The sequence below is a fragment of the Phyllobates terribilis genome, unplaced genomic scaffold, assembly GCF_046119375.1.
Source record: "Phyllobates terribilis strain yellow unplaced genomic scaffold, ASM4611937v1 Scaffold_7113__1_contigs__length_39906, whole genome shotgun sequence".
In the NCBI taxonomy this organism is placed as follows: Eukaryota; Metazoa; Chordata; class Amphibia; order Anura; family Dendrobatidae; genus Phyllobates; species Phyllobates terribilis.
In genome coordinates, this window is record NW_027369854.1 from 1 (window position 1) to 24,972 (window position 24,972).

The following is a 24,972-nucleotide window of genomic DNA, read 5'->3' on the forward strand; positions in this document are numbered from 1 at the left end:
CACCGGAAGAATATCATCATGATGTCCATCATAAACAAAATCCACTTGGACTTTGTAGTGATCAAGCTTCATCGGTGTAAAGTGCTGGGACGATGCATCATTTGTGGGTTGTACCATACCATCCGCTACGAGCACTTTGTTACTAGAATCATTATCCTCAAGGGCAAGATGGCATGGATTCCTTTCCTGCATTAGAGGTATTTTAATTCATGTTATAAGAGGTATTTGGACAAAAATATTTCATGATAAAATTGCTGCATTAGTCATACCTTCAGCTCACGTGGTTGCGGTGTGGAATCATGACAAGTGGTATAGGGTGCATCAACATTAGGTGTCGGACCGGTAGTAGAAGTGAAGTGTGGTTGATTTATGTGTAACATGGAGCTTATTTGCTTTTGTAGGGCCTCAGCCACCCTTTTATCTACCTCACCTTCAAACTCCTTTCTAACTTCAGCTCTGATCGATTCGATTAGATCTGAAGAAGCATCACTAGAACATCTTCTTTTTCTTGGACCGAAAGCAACTCTATAACCCACAGTTCCACCTATTCCCTTGACACGACCACGATGATCCTTTTTCCCAATGGCTTTGGTGAGGGCATCCTCATCATCCTCAAACATAAGGTTTCCTTTTTCTTATTCTTCGTTATACTCCTCCTCTGATGCCAATAAAAAAGTATAAATTAGTTCATATTTACAAGTAAATTTAAGTACATATTCATTGCAAAGCACTACTTACAATTTTTCTTGCAATTTCTACGGCATCCTTATCATTCGGGCTAACTTCCCACTTTACATCCGCAGTTCGAACTTGATGAGCTAAAACCCATTCCTTTGATCTGTATCTTCTAGCTCTAGGAACCGATGAGTTCACTGAGGAGCTACTTGACAGAGATATAGCTGCTTCCTCTAGGAGTCGTCCTTCTTTTATCCACTCATGCCGTTTTCTAATATAACCCGCCTGGCTGGTGCGATGAGGATTCTTGTTCTGGGCTGCACTTGCGTTTGCTTTTGCACTACGAGCCTGTCAAAAGTCAAGAGCATTATCACCAATGAGTTAAAAATATTATTATCAATGACTCTGGCCTATAACGAAGTAGCACTAAAAGGAAATAACATAATTACCAATGACTCTGGCTTGTGATATTCTTAAACAAAAGATAACCAATCAGCCTTTGAAATATGGTGGTAGACATCCCAAAGCATCTTGTTTGTAGGATACTTCGAGGGATTGAACGTCTTAGTTATCCATCGAGCTACCAACTTGCTCATAAAATCTCTAAAGCGTTTTGCCACACATGAATGGAAATATTTTTCCTTGATTTAGCCACATCATCAATGATGTGGATCATAAGCTGTGAATTTGTACAATAAGTTAATGATAGTTAATACAGTATATATTCAAGGTGTAATTTAAAAAGACATTATACCTTGGTCTCCTCCCAAAACCCTAGCCTCGTCTGCTCATCTATCTTTCGGTATTCTTTCTCGTTAATATTTATTCTTTGAGCACAACTCCCAACTTTCTTTCCGTATTGTTTTGACCATTGGCCATCTGGGACATTAAACGCATTATACTCAAGGTGCATAGGCTGTTTTACTTGAACACCTTTTGACGGACCACGCCCTTTATGAATCTATGTAGTTGCGCTAACACCTTGTGATTCGGGATCACCTTGAATAGGACAAATAGCATTTTCTCTTTCATCAGCCATCCCACGCAAGAATTCCTGCAACAAAGTAAAAAAATATCATTAGATCATGATTTCATGAGTAGATATAAAAAAACAGGCTAATTGTTAGTATATGATTCCACCTCATCTTATTCATTCGTGAATTGTAACCCATATTCCCTCCCTATGATCTATACGTATATGATTAGTATTATTTATATCTTCCTCCTCGGGTAATGGTTAAACAACAGTTGATAACAAGGGTGTATCGTCATACTCGTCATACTCATCTTCATCCACAACATCATCAATACCATGAATATGTCTTTTACTTTGGGCAACTGCACGCCATCTAGGATCAACATTGTCTACCACATAAAAAATCTGCTTAGCTTGTGATGCTATGATGAATGGCTCGTCACTATCACTTAATCGGTCAAAGTTTACCAATGTCAAACCCGGATAAATTTCATCTTGCTTCACCCCGTTAGGGTTGTTGACCCACTTGCACCGGAAAATAGGGATTGTAAAATTGTTATAATCAAGCTCCCAAATTTTCTTCGATAACACCATAATATGATTGTGTCGCATCAACCGGTCTTTTGTCCTTAGCGCTCGCATTAGCCCTAGATGATGCAATAACCTTCACTCCACTATTCTGCACCACACTCTTTTCATCTTGCCTTCTAGTGTAGAATGTGAACCCATTGATATCATATCCTTCGTAAGACCGAACACATAGTCGAGGACCCCGAGATAACCACTTGACCGTATCAGAAACGTCATGTTCTTTCCTAAGTTCCTCAGCTACTTCCTTCTTAAACCAATCAACAAATGTGAGATTATGTTCCCGCATCAATGCTCTTTCATTCAATTTCGGATTCTTGTGCTGCAATTCAGTTTAATGCTTTTCTATGTAAGGATTCACCTCTGTAAAATGCTGCAACACACAAAGATGTGCTTTATTCTTCCTTTCAGATGGAGGAGATATTACTTTTTTACCAATTACTCCCTCTCCTTCAAGCCCTCCCTGTATGACTAGATTTTGGAAGACCGATTGGGTGAAGCCTTGACAAAAACTCAGATGCGTATTGAGATATCTCTTCATGAAGGACTCCACGAATGACACTACCCTCTGGATTCGCCCGATTCTTTACTTTGTCCTTTAAATTGCCAAAAAATCTCTCAAAAGGATACATCCATCTTAAATATACCGGACCACATAACTTGATTTCTCTAACCAAATGAACAATTAAGTGCACCATTATATCAAAGAAAGACGGCGTAAAGTATATTTCAAATCGACACAAAGTTTCAACAATATCAACGTGGAGAGCATCCAATTTTTCCGGATCAATAACCTTAGCACATATCGAAATGAAAAAGACGCACAGCTTTGTTATAACATGTCTCATGTGTTTCGGCAATATCCCACAAAGTGCTATCGGTAAGAAAACATTAAGCAATACATGACAATCATGAGACTTCATACCAATCAACCGAAGGTCCGAAAGAGAAACTAGACGTTTTACATTTGACGAATACCCCGATGGAACCTTAATGCCATGTAAAACTCACAAAACACCTTTTTCTCCTTTCTTGACATTGTGTAACAAGCCGGAGCCAGAAAAGTCCTTTTCCCATCCGGTTTTACTACCGGTCACAAATCTGGTCGAATATTCCTCTCCTTCATATCAAAACGAACGTTCTGATTGTCTTTCGTCTTTCGGGTATATTTAGCAAAGTCCCAATTATGGCATCACAAACATTCTTTTCAATGTGCATCACATCGAGACTATGCCTAACCGACAAATCTTTCCAATAAGGTAGATCCCATAGTATAAACACTTTCTTCCATAAAACACCCTTTTTAGATTTGGACTTGAAGCACTTGCCATATTTAGTGTCAACATTTCTAATCCGTTCAAAAACCTGTGATCCTGTCAAAGGTGTACGAGCTACTCCTTCCTCGGTGTACCCATTGAACTCCTTCTTCTTTTTACGGTAAGGGTGATATCGACTAAGGAACTTCCGGTAATCTAGATACACATTTTTCCTGTAATTTCTCAAGTAGGCAGGTTTCATATCCTCTTCACATACAGGGCATGCTTGTTCTCCTTTGGTTTTGTACCCAGACAAGTTTCCATATGCCGGAAAATCATTTATGGTACAAAAAACCATAGCTCGCAAGGTAATGTTTGAGGTTGTGTAAGCATCGAACATTTGGACACCTTCATTCTACAATAATTTCAAATCATCAACAAGTGGAGCAAGATACACATCTATGTCATTCCCAGGTTGCTTAGGCCCGGAGATGAGAAGTGATAACATGATATACTTGCGCTTCATACACAACCATGGAGGAAGATTATAAATCGCTAGAAGACCGGCTAGGTGCTATGTTGGCTGCTTAGCGTACCATACGGACTCACACCATCTGTACATAAAGCAAGTCTCAGATTCCTAACCTCATCACCAAATTCAGAATATTTCTTATCAATATTTCTCCATTGACGAGAATCAGCAGGATGTCTAAGCTGTCCATCTTTCTTTCTCCCTTTCGCATGCCATCTCACATTTTTGGCTTCCTTCTTTATCGAAAACAAATGCTGAAACCTAGGTATTATTGGAAGATACCACATAACTTTAGCTGTTGGGACCCTCTTAGCCGAATTTACCCCTTTACGCTTGTAACGAGATGCACCGCACTTTGGACACTCATCAGATATTTCATGTTCAATTCTGTGAAGCATACAATCATTTGGGCAAGCATCTATCTTGACTACATCTAAGCCTAAGGGACACATCAATGTTATGGCGTAATAAGTAGAGATAGGCATCTCATTGCCTTCTGGTAAAAATTCACCTAACCATTCCAATAAGGTGTTGAAACTTCCATCAGTCCAACCAGAAGAATATTTCAAGTTGTAAAGTATTGACACAGCCTCTAACATGCTAAATTTTGTACACCCAGGATACAAGGGAGTCTCTGCAGCCTTTGATACTTGTTCGAACATCTAAGGTTGTTTGTTCATGTGATCTCTCACCCCATCCATCATCCATTTATTTCATCATCTTCTTGGTCATCATCCATCTCATTATTCTCAGCAATATCATCATTACTATCATCAGTGTCTACCCGAACATCAAACTCATTGACACTAGAACTTGGACGATCAGGTATTTTCTCACCATGCCAAAACCAAACATGATAATCTTCTTTGAAACCACGACAAAATAAATGATCCTCAATCTCATCAATATCATCTAACCGCCTTATATTCTTACAATCACGGCAAGGACAATAGATTTTTCTGCTTTCGTACTATGTTGGTGTGCTAAAGCACATCTAATAAACTCTTCAACCCCACTCATGTATTGTGTCGTAGTATGGTCACCGTACATCCAAGGACGACTCTTTTTTAGTAATAATTGCAAGAAGAGGAAGATTTAATATCATTTCTAATAACTATCACGCCAAGGGCCTAAATTATGAATTCTATCCCGCCAAGGGCCAAATTTAATAGATAATAATATGCAACTAAGCAAGAAAAAATACAAACTCAACTATCCCGCCAAGGGCCTAAATTATGAAATCTATCCCGCCAAGGGCCTAAGAAATTAGGGTAGAAGTATTACCTTGATCCAATATCGATCCTTCAAGACAACACCTCAATAAACTCCTTCAATGCACAAGCTATAACCACAAAAAAATAGTATACGAATTAGGTGTATACTTTTCATATTGTCATTGGGGCATTTCATCAAACACCTTCAAGGCACAAGCTATAAACACAAAAAATACACAAATTCAGGATAGATTTAAACATTTAAATGGACAAGTTGTTAGTATTAGTTGTTTAGATTTGACTAGGATGAAAGATAGTCTATGAATTAGAGGTATATTTTTCATATTTTCATAGAGGCATTTCATCAAACACCTTGAATGCACAAACTATAAACACAAAAAAATGCACAAATTTGGGATAGAATGCGGGTCTGTTGGAGGGCGAACGTAGATAGATTACTTACCGGCGAAGACAAGAACGCGGGGTCTGTTGGAGACGAAACGAGAACGAAGACCCGCGCGTCTGTTGGAGAGCGAACGCGGGTCTATTGGAGGGCGAACGCGTGGAGACGAAGACGCTCTAGGAGACGAACGGAGAGGAGGGCGAACGAAGAAGACGAAGTGATGAGAATGGCGGAATAGAGGAACGAAGAGGATGGAAGACGAGCGGAAGTGAAGAAGACGAAGTGGAACGAAAATGAACTAAATCGGCCGCGCGGGTACAATTAAAAGAGTTAGTTGAGGCGGGCGTATAGAGGTCCGCCTCAACAAGCATTAAACGAGGCGGGCCGACTAGAGCCCGCCTCAAAAGGTATTAAAAGAGGCAGGCTAAAATGCCCGCCTCTAATAATCAACACGCCTAAGCCCGCTCGGAAGAGCACGGTTTGTTGAGGCGGGCCTTTTGATAGGAGCTTATATTATGGTGTTAACCAGCGACTATTAGTTAGGTTTAGTTGTGTTTAGGTGCTCGACGAGTGGTAATTCCGGAATCTAGGTGAGGAGTTCATTTGTAGATTCGTGGAATGCTCGTGAGCGTTTTTATGACTTTTGTATTGGAGATCCCGCTGGTGCTCGTCTTTAGTACTTTCAGGATGGAGCTAGAGATACTCGACGAGCAGGACCTACGCAGGATGGAGCTAGAGATACTCGACGAGAAGGATGAGCAGAAGCCTACGCAGGATGAGCAGGAGCAGCGTAGGCATAACCTCGACGAGCAGAATGGCTTGGTACTCGACGAGCGTTGGAGAAGCTAAGAGGCGAAGCCGAGCTACCTCGAAGATTCTGTAGAGTTCAGCGTAGGAAGACCTCGTCGAGGAGTTGCATATGATCTATACAGGGAAGAACCTCGACGAGGAGTGAAGATCTGGGTAGAGGATATACCAAGAGAAAGCACGTCAGAAGTGTCTGTAGAAGATCTCGACGAGAAGTGAAGATCTCGGTCGAGATAGGAGTGATCAGAATGATGCGGACCCTCGTCGAGCAGTGCAAGATATTTCGGCCCGGGCGGTCTCGCGGGCCGGTTCGGCCCGTAGCGCAGAATCTATACGGGATGGTGTTATCTGCGAGATTACTTTAATATTATTTTATAAGGTTTCCATATCTTCTTAGGATTTATTTTATAGAATTTCCATAGGTTTCCATATCTGTTAGGATTTGTTTCGTTTATTTTATTCCTTTTATTTAGCTGAAGACTATATAATAGATAGCTTAGGATTTAGAAAAGGGGATTGATTTTGGCAATTGTTTTGGCCGCTGCTTGGGAGAGTTCATCAGCCACGGTTAGTTTATCTACCTTCATCCATTGTTATTCATGGCTTCTATGGCCATGAGTAACTAAATCCATTGTAGTTCACTTCCAAGTTGAAACCTTTGTTCTTAGACTTGCTTGTGAGAATTCAAACGCATATGTTTTAGTTTAATTTGAGGATTGTTTCATAATCTCTGGTGCTTTATATTATTATTGTTTGATCTTGATTTTATCTAGAGTGCACGCTAGGTTGAGTTATTATCATTCATATTGCTAGGACTTGACAATTCTATTTGAAAAGGCTTGACCTTTAGGTAGCAAGCATGATTTACATAGACTATTTGCGAGTGTTTATTGTGTAGAGATTGTGAACTTGTGTCGAGTATCGGCTATTTGCCAATGGTATTGCATGAGCCTACTTATCTTTGATCTTTATGCTATTGTGCTTTTGAATCTTGGGATTTCCTTGGTTATTGCTTACAATAAGGGTTTCTAGGACTATTTGGACTAGTTGCTATTTACGAAACAAAGAGTAGGACAACTAAATTAAACGATATAAACATATGTTAGTAGAATTCGACGATCAACAATCTATCATGAACATTGTGTGGATACAAAGGAAGTGAACTCGTTTTCCCAATCATTGTTACAACAATCTTTTGCTACTTTCATTGCTTTAATTACGTTAGTTACAAACAACAAAAAAAAAACCCTTTGGTTACGTTCGAGTTACACCATAGAAATAGACCATAACTGACTCTCTTGGGATTCGACCCCTACATACCACTTACTAGTGGAATCTGAGTTGGGAAATTACTTTGACCGTGGGGATCACGACAATCTCCCACGCCGTCACCTTTATACGCCCGCCTCAACAAGAGTTAAAAGAGGCGGGCCGTATAGCGCCCGCCGCAAAAGGTATTAAAAGAGGCGGGCATTTTAGCCCGCCTCTAATACTTAGCCGGATCGAAAAAAAAACTTATTGAGGCGGGCATTCTTGGCCCGCCTCAATAAGTGCTTATAGAGGCGGGCTCTTCTTGGCCCGCCTCTATAAAATCTTCCCGAAATAATTTTCCAGATACATTTTGAGGCGTATAATATTATGTACGCCTCAATAAGTTTTTTTTGAGGCGTTTTTATTTAGGTCCGCCTCTAAAAGAGAGCCTCAACAAGTGTTTTTTCTACTAGTGCAGCCTATCCATTCCTTGCCCCGGGGACTACCCTATCCCCCCATGTCCTCCCACACCATACCTCCACCAATCTACATCATGACTTCTTCAACCCACCAAACCAACGACCAACATATTAGACCCGAGCACCCTTACCCTAACCTCTCCATTGTTCAATGGGAGTACACCCCTACACCTAATTGTCCTAACTATAGGCCTGTGTTTGCTAATGAATTTCAGGATTACCGTGGTCGTGGCTTGCAATATGATGGATGGAGAGAAGGTCCATAGCAAAGGGTACATGAGTAAGGAGGCTGAGAGCAAGAACAAGACTATATAGGGAAGGTGAAAGTCAAGATACCACCTTTTGCGGGAAAGTGTGATCCGAATGTCTACATGGATTGGGTGACGAAGATAGAGAAAATTTGGTCCCTGAGCTTAAGAAAGTCCAATTAGCAACCGTATAGTTCCATGGTTATGCAATGACATGGTAGAACAACTTGGTGAACGGTAGGAGGTATGCACTAGACCCGGATGTAGTTTCTTGGGAGCAAAAGAAGGCCCTTATGTGAACTCGATCTGTGCCTCCATACCACACCTGAGACCCTTCGAAAAGAGTTTGAGAATCTAAAACAAGGTCGAGTGACTGCAGAGGAGACATTTAATGCCATGCAAATGGCTATGAACAAGGCAAGTGTTGTTGAAGACTAGAAGTCAACCATGGCAAGGTACCTGAACCTATTTTGTCTAATGAGGTTGGCTTATATCCTTATAACAATGTCATGGAGCTCCTACACCTAGCCATTAAGGTGGAGACGAAGTTCAAGCTTTGTCATCATCAAGGAATGAAAGCCGAGTTTGTCCAACAACCCATGGCGTAGCGTCGTCCGTCCACCACCAGCCTATTGACATGAGGCACCGAGGAGCACTCCATATGAACAAGGATGGGCAAGGAGGGAGCGAGCTAACTTGGCCTACCCTTCTACATTATCCCTCACCCCCTACCAAGGACCAAAAGGGAATGTTTCTAACCCCTCTTATACTACTAAATCTAGTGGCATAGAAGTTTCAAGTGCAAGGGAAGGGTCACAATATGAGAAATTATCCTTACAAAAGAACCATGATAGTTAACAATTTAGGATAATGTGATTCATCTTGTGATAATGAGGAAGAAACACCCTTAGAAACTGACCCTAATGAGCATGCTAATGAATTAGAGAATGAGAATGTTTAGTGTAAGGCACGGTTTTGCATGTACACCTGCCTAAAATGAAGAGAATCAAAGAGAAAATCTATTTGATACTATATGTTTAGTGTAAGGCAAGGTTTTCAATGTAATCATTGATGGATGGAGATGTTGTAACATTGCAAGCTCCAAGCTTGTCTCTAAGTTACACATCTCCATCGTCGGTCATCCTAGACCTCAAAAGCTCCATTGGATGAATGAAAGTGGAGAACATAAGGTACATAGGCAAGTAAGTGTGACCGTTAAGCTATGAAAATATGAGGATTAAACTTTATGTGATATGTTCCTATGCAATCATGTCACATTGGAACTAGTGTTACACTTTATGTGATATAGTCATAGGTATTCTTCTCTTTCAATTGAACTAGTGTTATAATTAAGCCAATGACTAAATTGCTGATTGCCGATGCATTTGAGCCTCATGGAGAAGCAGTAAGAGAAGGAGAAGAAGAAACCAAAAGAGGGAACTCACTAAGCCAACCCACCAGTCTAACTCTAGCCCGATGAGTGTCCCTACCCCTACCACTATCCTCTTGGCGACCAAATCAGATCGAAATGGTTAGTATTTTCCCTTAGATACACACCTCATGCTCTTAAACAAGAAGAGGACAATATCCACCGAGCCATAAAAGTCTACTCTACCCTAGCCGGTTCTATGACTACTTGAAGAATTCAATGATATGTTCCCGGATGAGATACCCCATGGCAGCCCACCACACCGAGGCATAGAACATTAGATTGATCTCATCCCGGGGCATCCTTTGCACAATAGATCAGCCTACCTCATGAACCCTCAAGATTCCAATGAGATAGAGAAGCCAGTCTAAATGCTTCTAGAGAAGGGATATGTTCGAGTAAGCAAGTCACCTTGTGCGTTACCGGTGTTTCTAGTGCCTAAGAAAGACGACACTTGGTGCATGTGTGTAGACTGCCGTGCCATCAACAATATCACCGTCAAATACCTCCACCCTATTCTGAGGGTTGATGACATGTTAGACGAGCACCATGGTGCCACCTCGTTCTCAAAGATCGATCTAAGAAGTGGTTAACACTAAATCTTGATGCAAGAGGGTGATGAGTGGAAAACGGCGTTGATTGCTTATATGCTAAGCTAATGAAGTGTTATCCATCTATAGAGTTGATTGCTTATACGCTAAGCTAAAGAAGTGTGATTTATGTAGAAATCAAGTAAATTTTCTAGGATTTTTAGTTAGCTCTCAAGGTTTACAAGTGGATCAAGAGAAGGTGAAGGCAACTCCAGCATGGCCGATCCTATGCAACCTAGGGAAGATCCGAAGCTTCCACGGCTAGCAAGATTCTATCGGATGTTAATCAAAGATTTCAGTACTATAGCCTATCCCTTGAACGAGATCACCAGCAAGAACACTCCGTTCGGGTGGGGGTAGAGTCAAGAGGCGGCATTCCAAGAGCTCAAGGAAAGGTTGACATCGGCACCTCTACTAGTACTTCCGGATTTCACACGTCTAGTTGAGGTTGAATGTGATGCCTCATGGATATGAATTGGAGGTGTCATTATGAAATAGGGTAAGCCTATATATTTCTTTAGTGACAAGCTCAAAGGTGTGTGTCTTAACTACTCTACTTATGACAAGGAACTTTATGCATTGTTTAGATTGTTAAAGACATGGCAACATTACCTATGGACTATGGAGTTCATTTTGCATACTTATCACGAGTTTTTAAAATATTTTAGGACTCAAGATAATCAAGATAGGCGTCTTGGTAGATGGATGGAATTCATTGAGACTTTTCCTTATGTTATCATGTATCAAAAAGGCAAAGACAATGTAGTGGCGGATGCCTCATCTAAGAGACATGTTTTAATCACTCAACTTAATTCTAAAGTAGTAGTATTCTCATATATTAAGGAACTTTATGAGTATGATTCTGATATTGGTGCTACATATGGCCATTGCATGACTACGGGGCCCTTAGACAAGTTCTACTTGTATGAAGCATTCCTATTTAAGGATGAAAAGGTTTGAATTCCTATGTGCTCTCTATGACTTTTGCTTGTGGAAGAAGCCCACAAGGGAGGCCTCATGGGCATTTTGGGAGGGACAAAACCTACGGTATGCTACACTCACATTTCTATTGGCCTGATATGTTAAGGGATGTAGAAAGCATCCTTAAAAGGTGTTTAGAATATCTCAAGGATAAATCTAGGGTAAATTCTCATGGGTTGTACACGCAACTACCTATCCCTTATTCTCCTTGGTTAGACGTTATCATGGACGTTATTGTAGGAATACAAAGGACTAAGAAAGGTAGAGACTCTATTTTTGTGGTAGTGGACCGCTTCTCCAAGATGGATCATTTTATTGCATGTCATAAGACTGATGATGCCTCTAATGTGTCTAATCTCTTGTTTATGGAGGTGGTAAGGCTACATGAGTTACCTAGGTCGATTGTGAGTGATAAATACACTAAGTTCTTGAGTCACTTTTGGAAATCTCTTTGGGGAAGGCTTGGTACGAGTCTAACATTCTCTACTTCTAGTCACCCCAAACTGATAGGCAAACCAAGGTGACAAACAGAACATTAGGAACTTTTTTCTATTTTGTCATTAAAAAGAAAATAAAGTCTTGGGAAGAAGCCCTCCCTCATGTAGAATTTTCATATAATAGGGTTCTACACTCCTCCACTTCTATGAGTCCATTCCAATGTGTGTATGGCATGAATCCTTTGACCCCTCTAGATATTATATTGTAGCCTATGACGGAGAGATTAGAGTTCAATGCTTGAAAACATGTTGAGTTCATCAAGGAACTGCATGAGAAGACAAGGATAAAATTGGCACATGTAGGAGAAGCCACTACTGCAAGGAACAACAAAGGAAGGCGTCAGATTATATTTTGGGCCGGCGACTTAGTGTGGTTCCATTTGAGGAAGGAGAAATTCCCACAAAGAAGAGATTCCAAGATCTCACCTAGAGGAGAACTCCACTTCAAGGTGATTAGGCGAGTTGGTGACAATGCTTACGTTCTTGACCTCCCCGGCAACTATGAAGTGAGCACAACCTTCAATGTTGCCAATCATACACTATTTGATGGACAAGACGAGGAGCCTACAGATTCGTGGTCGAATCCTTCCCAATATGTGGAGGATGATGACGGATCATCTAGGTCACCAACCCTATCCACAAACACAGCTCCAATTCACACAATAGATCGTCCAATTACAAGGTCTAAAGCCAAGAAGTTAGGTCAAGACTTGAACAAGGTAATCACCTATCTCTTCATGAAGGAACTTGTTGCGCATGAAAATGACCCTCCAAATCTTGTAGATAAGACCTTGTTGATCATGGAGAGGCACTTAGAAGGCCCTCAATATGTTGAGTCTGACCCATGAAGTTGTACTTGGTTATTGACAATTTGTAGTTGTGTTTTCTATGTTTTAAAGAAATTTGTTAGCTTTTTTTTGACTTGTTTTTAGAATACTTTTTAAATTTGTTTCTTTCCCTTTTTAGGACTGTTTTAGGAAAAGAAATCCGGTCCTCCATAGGAGTATAAAAGGCTCTTTTATTGTCATTTGTAAGTACGTTATTTTGCATCTAAAAATTGTTTGTTTGTTTCCTTTGTTTCTCCATTAAGAGTGTTTGAAGGTGAGAGTTGAGAGATTGTCGAGTTGCAGCTTAATTGGCTTGTCTGTCTCAATTTCTATCAAGAGTTTGTACTATCGACCTCTATAATCCCCCTCCTCGTTCAAAGGCTTCCATAACGGCATGCGATGTTGTAGAAGAAGGGGTTCATCAGCCTTTGAAGGGGTTCTTGGCTGAATCTAGTCAAGGGTGTCTTCATGGTGTTGTTGGGTTTCTTCTTACCCTAATTCATCATAGATTCCATCGGTTTCACCTATATTGTTGTTGATTTGTGTTCTCTTTTGCTTGGTTGTATAGCAAGTCTTTGTTAGATGTTTGGAGCCTAGATCTAGTCAATTCGGTGATCATACCATATCACTTCCTCAAAGGATACAACTTCAAATCAAACCTTGTAATATCACAACTGTAACTCTCAACGGATAGATCTTCAATGGCTATAACTCAACGTCTATAATATCTGAAGCTTTATAATGGATACATGCAGACTTGCTTTTCTGAGCAGCAAATTACTGAGTGACATATGGCTCTTCAAAATACTTGTTGTAACGTGTATAATAGAGATGCGCTGGCAGCTAGTGTGATGGGTTGTGATGTCTGTGTGTGGCGTTTCTGAATCCATTTATACCGGATCACTGATTCACGTCACCTTACTAAATCTATTTATGCTAGATCACTGGGATACTTGTCTTGACCCCACTTTTCAGAGCCAGAATAGATTACCTTCCTCAATAAGCAACCTTCATTGTTAAGCATACCCCAAAAGCGACTCAAACTTCCTCTGAAAGTACTCTTGCACAAGCGCTTGATCATTCTAGGATTGTAAGGCAAGTGTACATATGCACCCAATGAATCATTTAAGCACGTAAAAGATTAACGGAAAATGCACATTTCACAAGTAGGAACATAACATACTCACACTCAACATATTATTAATATATAACTTATATGCATAAGAGGGTTACTCGCTTTTACATAAAAATAACAACATCCTATTGTGGAGTTTTTCAAGGGAATAAGGAAGTATTACATTAATATTAGTCAAGGGACACCATAGGAATGGATCATTTCATAGACATGTACTAATGCAAGAAGACGATCACCATTTTCTATTAGTGGCACAAAATAAGAGTATGCAGTTTTCCAAGATTATAATCAATAGTTTAAGTGCAATATACTACATTAGCTTGACTGGCTTGTTAAATAGATAATGCATGACTAGCAAGCAAGCGAAAAGCACAATCCAAATAAAGTTCCAAAAGTAGAATTAAAATGCATTATTTATAGTCAAAGAATGGGAGAAATCCAAAGCGCATATCTTGCTTCAGCTAATAAGATAAGATATAAAATCAGAAGATCCCATTTCGTAGAAAGATATCCAAGCAAAGCGCATTAGAAAAGATATGGTGTTGTTATTTGCTCTTCTAGATGTATAAGATATAGTTCAGTGAGTTGAATAAAGAATCGCTTGAAGTCCTCAAAGACTTGCTTAAATGTATTTGAGTCTCGCTTGAAACTATATATGTAGTTGTTCCACAAATGAGAATCGCATTAATTAAAGCTTATTTGGATAAGGTATAGTTTGATTTCTATGTTTCATCCCATGAAGAAGATAGAAAACTCCTTCTCATTTGTCAAATTATAGTAGCTAAACATATGACTAAGTGCCTTCAATTCTTTATTCAAAACATCAAGATAAGATCAAGATTTTTTTTCCAACGAGGTGTTGACTTAGTAGTAACATTAGAGCTCGCGATTCTAGAACTGAAAGATAGAACATTCATCTTCATAGTTTTAGGAACTCCCTCATAATAGATGTCATCATTAAGATCTACCACTTGGTAAGGTTTACATTTGGAAGGTAACACTCGTTGTGCTTTTTCTTGTTTATTCTTGGCTTTTCATGGCCTTGAAGGTACACCGTTGAGTCTAAGTTGGCTCTCTCAAGTCAATATGGTCTTCCTCAAGACTCTCTTGGTCGAGCTTACCATTAAATTTAGTCATAACAGATTTATAGGGCATTTTCTTATGCGCTTTTAAACGCACACACTCATGCATTGAGTGACCATTGTTTCCACAGAAAGTGAAATAATGGTTATATCTAATATATCCATATTTTCCTTTTTTGGAGGAAATGACTCTCATCGTGTAAGTCTAGAAGGCTGAGTGTTCGGAGGAGATTGCACTTGTTTAATATACATGTTATGCGTTTTCTCTCCTTGGAACCATTGTTTGTCCTGAGCTAGTCTCTTTCTAGAACATTCCCTTAGCTTTGTAAGTATGAGTTTTCATCTACACAAGAGAAAAGTTCCTTGTATAGCCTAATGATATTATCATTTAGCTCGCTATATAGAAAACTACCAGAGTTGGACGAGTCATGATTGTTTAAACCTAAACCTGGACTAGCTAAACCCTTGCCTTTATAAAGCTAAACTCTTGCCTTTATATAGCTCAAAGAATTTGGTTAGAAGAATGGGATTTGAAGACAATTTTTTATTTATGTCAGATATTTGTTCTCTTACATCATCAAGTTCTTCATGTTAAGATTTAGTCTGATCGCAAACAACTTCATGATCCAAGACCAACTCACTTAAGATCTAAACAAGGGTTTTCTTATGAAGGAGCTCTAAATTGAGAGAAATTACCTCGTTGTCTTCATCTTGTTCCGGAGTCTTTGGCGGCAATTAGATAAGTATCTTTCCCTACTTGGCAAATTGGCTCATTGTTTGAATCTCCCCATAAGAACTTTTTAGATAGTGGATTATACTTCTTGAAATCCTTGTCATATGCCCATGACATAGGCAATTGAAGCACACCAAGTTGGAGCTAGACTTGAAGTTGAATCTGGATATAGAACACCATTGGCTATGTTGCAAAGTGTTGCTGGTTATTCATCGGTTGTTAATCACCTTATTCCTTGAGAATTTCCTGAGTAATTTTATAACAAGAGAAATTTCCTTGTTCTCCATGATTTAAATGAGAGTAACGAGCTGAGAGATAATGATGTTGAAAACACGTTTAACAAGCTGAGAGATAATGATGTTGAAAACACGTTTAAATGAGAGCATACGAGCAACAAAAGCTCTGATGACAATCAAGTAGCTTAAATCAACCATCAATTATAAAAGAGTAACTTGGTCAAATCACTTAAGTTTTTTAAAGATAATGATGTTGAAAACACGTTTAATCTATTCTCCAAGTTAAACACAACAAGCTAGTAAGTTGGTGTGTTAGAGTTGCGGAAGGGGAGATTGGTTACAATGCCTTGAACTTAAGATTATTACATGATAAGTTCGGCTCAAATGCAATGACTATCCAAGTTGAGAACCTTGAGCTTCTACTATTCTCGGGGTAAAACTCACTACTAATTGATTATATTAATCAAAAGTAATTACAACACTTCGTAACACTCTCTCTCAACACAATCTGCGTTTAGCTTAGTACAAGTAATACTTTCCTCTCTCAAGGTGATTTAGACAACACTCTAACCTCACACGACCTTGGCATAAATTAGCTTTCCTCTAGCTAACACTCCTTCAAATTCACTCTTTCTTTCTACTTTCAGCAAGCGAGGTTTGCCTACTCTAACTTTCTCTACTAAAGCCTTTTGCTCACTTTTGCTCTACTCATCTCGTGTGCTTAACATCACTTATTACACATATATTTTTAGCATTCCTAAACCTATCCTCCAAGTAAACCAAATCTATAATTTATGGAAATGACGAAGTCCACGTTGATAATCCGTGTGACCGATCCTTTCCTAGGAGCGTATCAATGATTCCACACGTTTTGTACTTATGTTCATTTGCAACCATTTTGTCCACGTTGGCAATGCTCTCCACACCCTCAGTGCTTTTTTCATTGGTCCGGCTTGGCGATCCCCATTTATCACTATCCATAGATAGAAATTCCTTTATCCCCTATTCTTACCATCTCGACTTTCCTTTCACTACGCCTAAATTCATTATGCGCTGGTGCGGATTCCTTGATAGGACACTATTTTTGGTACTTGATTACTTTTACACTCTCTCTGTGTTTCAACTATGTTCTACTATCTCGCAACAACTCTTCTTCACTTTATCTAGTCCTTCCATCTTCACAACTTATCACTTGGGTCTTTATTTTATTCTCTTTATCTCTTCAACACTGGCTTGGCGAGTCTCCCTTTCCCCGCTAGGTCCAAAACTAATCTTCACATGGATTAAGCTTGTAGCTTTTTTCAATGCTGCTCTTGTAACTCCTTGAGCTATTCCTAGAAAGCATATCACACACAATGGACATAAAATACTTATGTTTATCATCATTAAAACAAGTTAAATGATTGATGTAGTTAGTTACACACTCTAGCTAAAACCAAAAAATATGCTAATGACGAAAGACACAAAAGAGCTTCATGTATCTGTACTTTCTGGAAAATATTGAATACAAGAAAGCGAGGAACAGAAAGAGTTGCTAGCATCCAAGGAATCCAAAGGAATGGCTCTCAAGATCACACAAGTACTTCAAAAGATGGAAGACGATGATGAAGATGACCATGAAGAAGATCGGGATACTGTAATAATGAATAAGCTCGTCAAGAAGTTTTGTAAGCGGCAAGGATGTTTTCAACGAAGTTCTTCCAAGCCCCGCGACCTCAAAGATGTCATATGCTATAAATGCCAAGGGAAAGAACACATGGCCAAGATTGCACATGCACTAAGGTGGAAGCACAACATATATGCTTAGTAGCCACTAAAGACTCTAAGTCTGAGCAAGACATCATGGTAAATTATCCTAAAGCAAAACTTCTTCCAAAACCATATATGTCTGTTTTGACTAAATCAAAGGGCAAGCTCGATCAAGTGAGTTTCACTAAAGACAAGCTTGATCAGAGTGCATCGTCTAAGACCCATTTTGTACATCCTAGGTCCTCAAAAGCCATGAACGTACAAAGTAAACCACAATGAGGATTGGCTTCCAAAGGTGGACCTCACCACATGTTTGATCCTAACGATGATATCTATTATGAGCATGTTCCTAGAGCTGTGTTGATGAACGTTCTACCTTCAAACTCGGGAATATCCAGTGATAATCTACCTTTGAAGCCATCACTTCCTTGGAAGCGAAAAGCTTGATATTTCATTACAAGTTAAAATGCACAGTAGGAGCTACAAAGTCCAATCAATAAGCTACTCTCATTTCACAATAAAGGAGGAGATTCATCTACTTCAGGGATGAAAAAATGTAAATCAAGTGTTCTTCAACTGTCAGCAACCATCTGTTTCATTCTTATCTAATAAGAGGTGTACATCTAAGTGAGTTAATAATCTCTTTGTTCAAGCGAGTCTCATTTGTGGGACAGCTATACATATTCATTCAAGCAAGACTCAGATATGTTCATGCAAGTCTTTGGATCTTGAAAGCGAGTCTTTATCTATCTCATTGAGACATATTCTTGTAATCTCATATGAGAAAAGAAAAAACAAAATATCTTTCTAAGGTTCATTTCATAGATATCTTTCTACGCCTTATACTTCGGTATGGTTTTCTATCTTTTCTTATAATCCGAATCAAGGTATGAATTGTATGTTTCTCCAATCTGTTGAATATGAATTAGCAGTATTATTCTACATTGGTAACTTTAACTTGATTGTGTTTCTTGCTTGTTTGATATTTGATGTAGGATTATCTCCCACAAGCTCGGATCTAGAGTGTTCAACCAACACACACTAAGAACAAGTATTCTAAGTGTTGTTCAAACTTGAAAACAAGCAAGAACAAGAAGAAAGAAAGAGTTTTAAAGGAAGAAATGGATATGTTCTTGAAGAGAACTTCTCTATCTATGTAAGGCACCTTGGACTTAACCTCAACACAATACAAGAAGAGAAAGATCAAAACAAGCTATAACTTAACACAACATGGAGATATACTACCATGAGCACCAAGAGTTTCCCATTCAACAAGTTTACACAATCAATTACATAAACAAGATGAAATAGGCAAGGTAAGCAGTTTGATAGATCTTCTCAAACTAACAACGATGGCCCATGAGAAACTAGGAGGAGTTTTTACTCTACTCAAAACATCAATTCAATCAAAGGCCCTTTTGGTTAGGTCATTTTTGGCTTTTATACCTCCAATGACGAAGGCCTTATACCAGCTGAAAACTAGACCAAATAGGTCCAAAATACCCTTAGGAAAGTTCCTTAAAAGAGTTAGGGAAAAGGGATAGAATTGCACACTTTACAACCTAGCCGGGTAAGGTGTAAAAGTGTGTTAGTTTCACAAAAGTGACATGTGCAGCCTTGATCTTGATCTTGGATGGCCTTGATGTCTTCATTGGATTTGTTGGGTATATGCACCTCTTCCACATACTAGAAGGGTGGAAGCAATGGGTTCCATTTGTTTTGTTGAAACCAAACCCAAAGTAGCCTTCATAACTTGATCTTATCCAGGTAGCTTCACAACATGTGACTTGCAGCCATGATGAAGGTCTTGAATGGGGGAGGTGTCTGAATGTAAATTGTAGGATATTGTCTTCTATATATCATAATAGAAGATGGGAGTCAAAGGGGGTCATCCCATATGTTACCTTCAAGATCGAAGTGGCTTCCTTGACCATGTCTTCTAGTTTCTTTGTCATATCTCTTGTGAGGTGTCCTTGACTTGTTTGCCTTGAGGATGCTCCTGCATCATTCCCTCCCTCTTGAGAGAGGCCTGACCCCAGGCCACCTCCTCCTATGGTGTGCAATGACTCCTCATGATCATCCTCCTCCATTGATTCTTCTTGGAACTCTTCTTGGTGCATTTGTGAGTGGAAGCCTCTAAATCTGTCATCTGAGGCTTGAGTGTGCTTCTTGGTCATACACACAAGTCTTGTGTCTTTAGGCCACTCATGTATGAGCCAATATTGCACGTGTCTTGGCACCTTGGAGGCTAGTATAGGAAAATGCAACTTGTTCTCTTGGTTATTTGCTTTGTGTCTTGACTTCTTGTCCTCGCCAATGGACTTCTCCTTTGCCTTGATCCTTTTATGTTCTGCAGACCTAAGAATCTTAAATGGAGTAATAGGCTTGAGAGTAATTTGCTCATAATTGCACAAGAAAGGGTACTTGTTAGCATAACCATCATGCATCATTTTGTTACCATTGTGCCAAGGTTTCTCTAAGAGAAATTGACTTTCTTGCATATCTACAATGTCAAAAGAGATTGTGTTTATGTAATGGTCAATTTTAAGTGTTAAGTTAAATTTCCCATGTGCTTTAAACTCTACACAATCATTCATCCAATGAAGCTCATAAGGCCTAGGGTGCAAAACCGAGACTAGTTGTAGTTCTTGGACTAATTCATTGTTAGCTATGTTGCAACAACTATCTCCATCTATGGTTAAGTCACACACCTTATCCTTAACTAGACACTTACTAGGATACAAGTCTTCTCCTAGGTTATCTTCCACAAGTTTAGTTTGGACCTTAAGGAATTTCTTGGAACTAAGGCTTGCACCTTGTTCATACTCTAGCACTTCATTATGCACTACTTCATTCTTATGCTCAAAAACATTGTTAAGGTAATTGTCAATTTTATGAATAAGTTCAGATTCAAGTTGTCCTAATGCATTGATTATCACGTCTCCCTTTTTAGGACAACCTTTCTCATAGTGACCCCTACCTTGACACTTAAGGCATTCTATGTTACTAGTCCGAGTGTTCATAGAGTGAGAAGTATGAGAGGGTTTAGAAGTACTCCCTTGGTTACTAAAAGATGAAAGTTGGATCTTAGGCAACTGGTAGGAATGGTCCTTGTATGGCTCTCTTGGAGCTATGACTTCCTTGGGCTTGATTTGGTTAGCACTTCCTACCTTTCCTTCCCTTGTATTGTTGTTGGAGTTGTTTGGCTTACTCCCTTGGAATGCTCTTGCCTTGAGCTTTCTCTCCACCTTGATGGCATTGTGAAGAAGTTCTATACTTGTGGTGTAGGGATACATGCTCACTTCCATGGCAAGGGATGTATTCAATACCCTTAGGTACCTAGCAATGGTAGCCTCATCATCTTCACTCACATTGGCCTTGATCATGGACATGTGCATGGCATTGTACACTTCCTCCACACTCATGCTTCCTTGCTTCAAATTCTCCAGCCTTTGCCTCATTTCTCTTGCATAAAGGTGAGGTACAAACCCTGACCTCATGACATCCTTCATCTCCTTCCATGTAGTGATAGAAGGTTGACGCTTGATCCACCTCTCTCGGATTTGGTTGTGCCACCACTCCTTTGCAAAATCTTGGAGCCCTAAGGTGGCTAGTTGCAACTTCTCCATCTCATGAAAGTTGTGGCATGACCAAATTTGCTCCATCTTCCTCTCCCATCTCATGTATGAGGTTGGATCACACTTCCCTTCAAAGCTTGGGATTTTGAACTTCACCTTGCCTAGGCCATCATCCTCTCTTTGTCTAGGTTCTAGCCCTTGTTCTTGGAACCTTGGTCTCCTTACTCTTCCTCCTTGCCTCATGTACCTATCCTCCTGAAACTCATCAACATCATCATCACTATACCTATTCAAATCAGTAGAGTTAGGGTTAGAAAACTCCCTTGGATAGTTCATTGGTAGAGGTCTAGGCAATGGTGAGACAATGGGTCTGGTGGGTACTCTTATAGGATCCGGCCTTAGGTGATGTGATATGGATCCATGCCTCGCATCTTGGCTTTGAAATGGTAGTTGAGTATGTGGGTGTGACGTTCCTCTAACTTCAAATTGTGTCCCTAGAACTATTGGTGGTGTTCTAGTCTTGTCTTGTTTAGATTCAATGGTGGCTAGTCTACTAGAGATGTCATTCAAGTCCTTGTTCAAGTCACTAAGAATGTTCATCAAATCAGGTTGATTAGTGATACAATTGGCTGAATTAATCATGGGATTCACCTTTTCTTGGTGGGAGTCATGATGTGAGCTAGACATGATCAAAGACAACAAACAATGAACAACATTAATGTTAGTCTAATAAGCTTGTGTTTGCTTGTGTTTGAATCACTCTAAACTCTTGAATGTCCTCTCAACCTTGGCTATTTGATCACCTTATCAATGCAATGTGATTCTAGTAACACTTGTTAGCTTGGTACACTAAGATGCTTAATCAAAAAAGAGTTATAGCTAGCATAGACAAGCAAGTGCACTTATAAGAAGATGATGTAGGAAAGTGTTTAGCTCAAAGGGACTTGAGAACGTCTTACCTCAGTTATGGTGCATAAAGAAGCCCTTGAAATGCCCTTGCTTAGCCTTGGAAGTGTCCTTGAGAATTAGGCTAGGATATGTGTTTAAACTTGGCTAAGTGTAGCCAAGTACAAGGCATAGGGGTGGGGTTAGGCTAGGTGTGAGGGGCTCATGGCAATCCCCTCTCTCCTTCTTCTTTATGTGCTTTAGGACACTTGGTCACGTTGCAAATGTTGCACTTGGAGTACACAACAAAAGGTACAAGATTTAGTTAAGAAAAGGCAAGCTAGCACGTCACCCGGGGTACAAAAAGTGTGTTGCAAGCAACTTTGGGTGTTAGTGTCAAGAGGTTAATGAGCTGCAATGGATGTGAACTTTCTTGATACTTGTAGTGGGGGTTTTTCTATGTGGAAGGCTCAGGTCACATCCAAAAAGGCATGACCCAATGAGGCTGCAAAGTCTTTTGAATAGGCTAGGTCAACACTTTTGAAAAGTAGAAAATGACACTTTACCGCTTTGGGAATGATTTTTGGCTTTAGTGTTTGGACAATCTACTCGTGCCCTTGGCCTGATTTTTGTTGCCCTCAACAGATCAAATGTTGTTCTTCATGGGGCTCATAAGTGTTCTTCATTTGGTTGTGTTTGGTTTGAGGTGTGAAGCTTCAAAGTTGGGTTCTTGACCACTTTTGTGCATGAAATCAAGCACCCGGTTTAGGTTTTGGCTTTGGTTCTCTCTTAGACACTCCCTCAACTTTGCTTGGTGATTCCTTAGGCCTCTTCAAACACTTCCAACTTGGTTTTTAGTTCCTTAAAATACTCAAAAGATTCATTAGACTTAGACCAACAAAAAGGCACACAACAACAAGGCTTGACTAGTGTTTTTGGGGCTGTTTTTTGGTGTGACTTTGCAAGTATTGCAAATCACTTTATTTTTGTGTTTTTAAGGGTGAGAGATGGTTGAAAACTCAGCTGAGCTCTGATACCACTTGATGTAGGATTATCTCCCACAAGCTCGGATCTAGAGTGTTCAACCAACACACACTAAGAACAAGTGTTCTAAGTGTTGTTCAAACTTGAAAACAAGCAAGAACAAGAAGAAAGAAAGAGTTTTAAGGGAAGAAATGGATATGTTCTTGAAGAGAACTTCTCTATCTATGTAAGGCACCTTGTACTTAACCTCAACACAATACAAGAAGAGAAAGATCAAAACAAGCTATAACTTAACACAACATGGAGATATACTACCATGAGCACCAAGAGTTTCCCATTCAACAAGTTTACACAATCAATTACATAAACAAGATGAAATAGGCAAGGTAAGCAGATTGATAGATCTGCTCAAACTAACAAGGATGTCCCATGAGAAACTAGAAGGAGTTTTTACTCTACTCAAAACATCAATTCAATCAAAGGCCCTTTTGGTTAGGTCATTTTTGGCTTTTATACCTCCAATGACGAAGGCCTTATACCATCTGAAAACTCGACCAAATAGGTCCAAAATACCCTTAGGAAAGTTCCTTAAAAGAGTTAGGTAAAAGGGATAGAATTGCACACTTTTACAACCTAGCCGGGTAAGGTGTAAAAGTGTGTTAGTTTCACAAAAGTGACATGTGCAGCCTTGATCTTGATCTTGGATGGCCTTGATGTCTTCATTGGATTTGTTGGGGATATGCACCTCTTACACATACTAGAAGGGTGGAAGCAATGGGTTCCATTTGTTGTGTTGAAACCAAACCCAAAGTAGCCTTCATAACTTGATCTTATCCGGGTAGCTTCACAACATGTGACTTGCAGCCATGATGAAGGCCTTGAATGGGGGAGGTGTCTTAATGTAAATTGTAGGATATTGTCTTCTATATATCATAATAGAAGATGGGAGGCAAAGGGGGTCATCCTATATGTTACCTTCAAGATCAAAGTGGCTTCCTTGACCATGTCTTCTAGTTTCTTTGCCATATCTCTTGTGAGGTGTCCTTGACTTGTTTGCCTTGAGGATCCTCCTGCATCAATATTTATGCATCATCTTGTTAAAAAGCCTGTCTAACTATGGTTGTATATTGCATTAATGTTTTTTTTATAGTCATATCTCATTGCATGCTCTTCTTGTTTCATAAATGGAGAATGGTGATCGTCTTCTTGTAATATTACAAGCCTACATAAATGATTCATTGCTACGATTTCCCCTTCCTGACATAAATATAACGCTTCCTAAGCTCCTTGATAAACTCTACAAATAGGAAGTATTCATTTTTGTGTCAAAAGGCAATCTACCTCTCTATACGAATATACTATATATATATATATATGCTAAGTGTGATTGTGTTATGTCAACTTTATGTGTAATGTGCATTTCCTGTTACTCTTTTCATGCTTAAATGGTTAGAATTGCTACACATGTTACTAGCTTTACACTCCTAGCATGATCAAGCGCTTATGTGAGAGTAGTTGAGAAGGCAGTCTTTGTTTTTTTTGGGTTAAGCCACTTCAACGATTTTTACACTTCAGTGATTTGCATAATTGTGATGTTTTCTTAATGAAGAAGGTTATCTTTGCGGAAAAGAAAAGTAACGTCTCAACAAGTAGCTCATTGATCAAGTATAAATGGATTCAGAAAGGCTACGCTCCTTAGTGATCTAGTCTAAATAGATTCAAAAAAGCCACACCTAGACGTTACATCGCATCACACTAGCTTGCCCAGCGCATGTACTAGCCATTACAACAATTCAATTTGAGAGCCACATGTCATTCAGAAAAGCAAGTCTTGGAT

At 39.5% G+C, this 24,972-nt stretch overlaps 1 pseudogene; it reads right to left on the reverse strand.

Moving 5' to 3' along the window:
• Positions 1 to 2,573: 2,573 nt before the first annotated feature.
• On the reverse strand, positions 2,574 to 4,689 carry LOC141251475 (uncharacterized; annotated as a pseudogene).
• Positions 4,690 to 24,972: the final 20,283 nt, after the last annotated feature.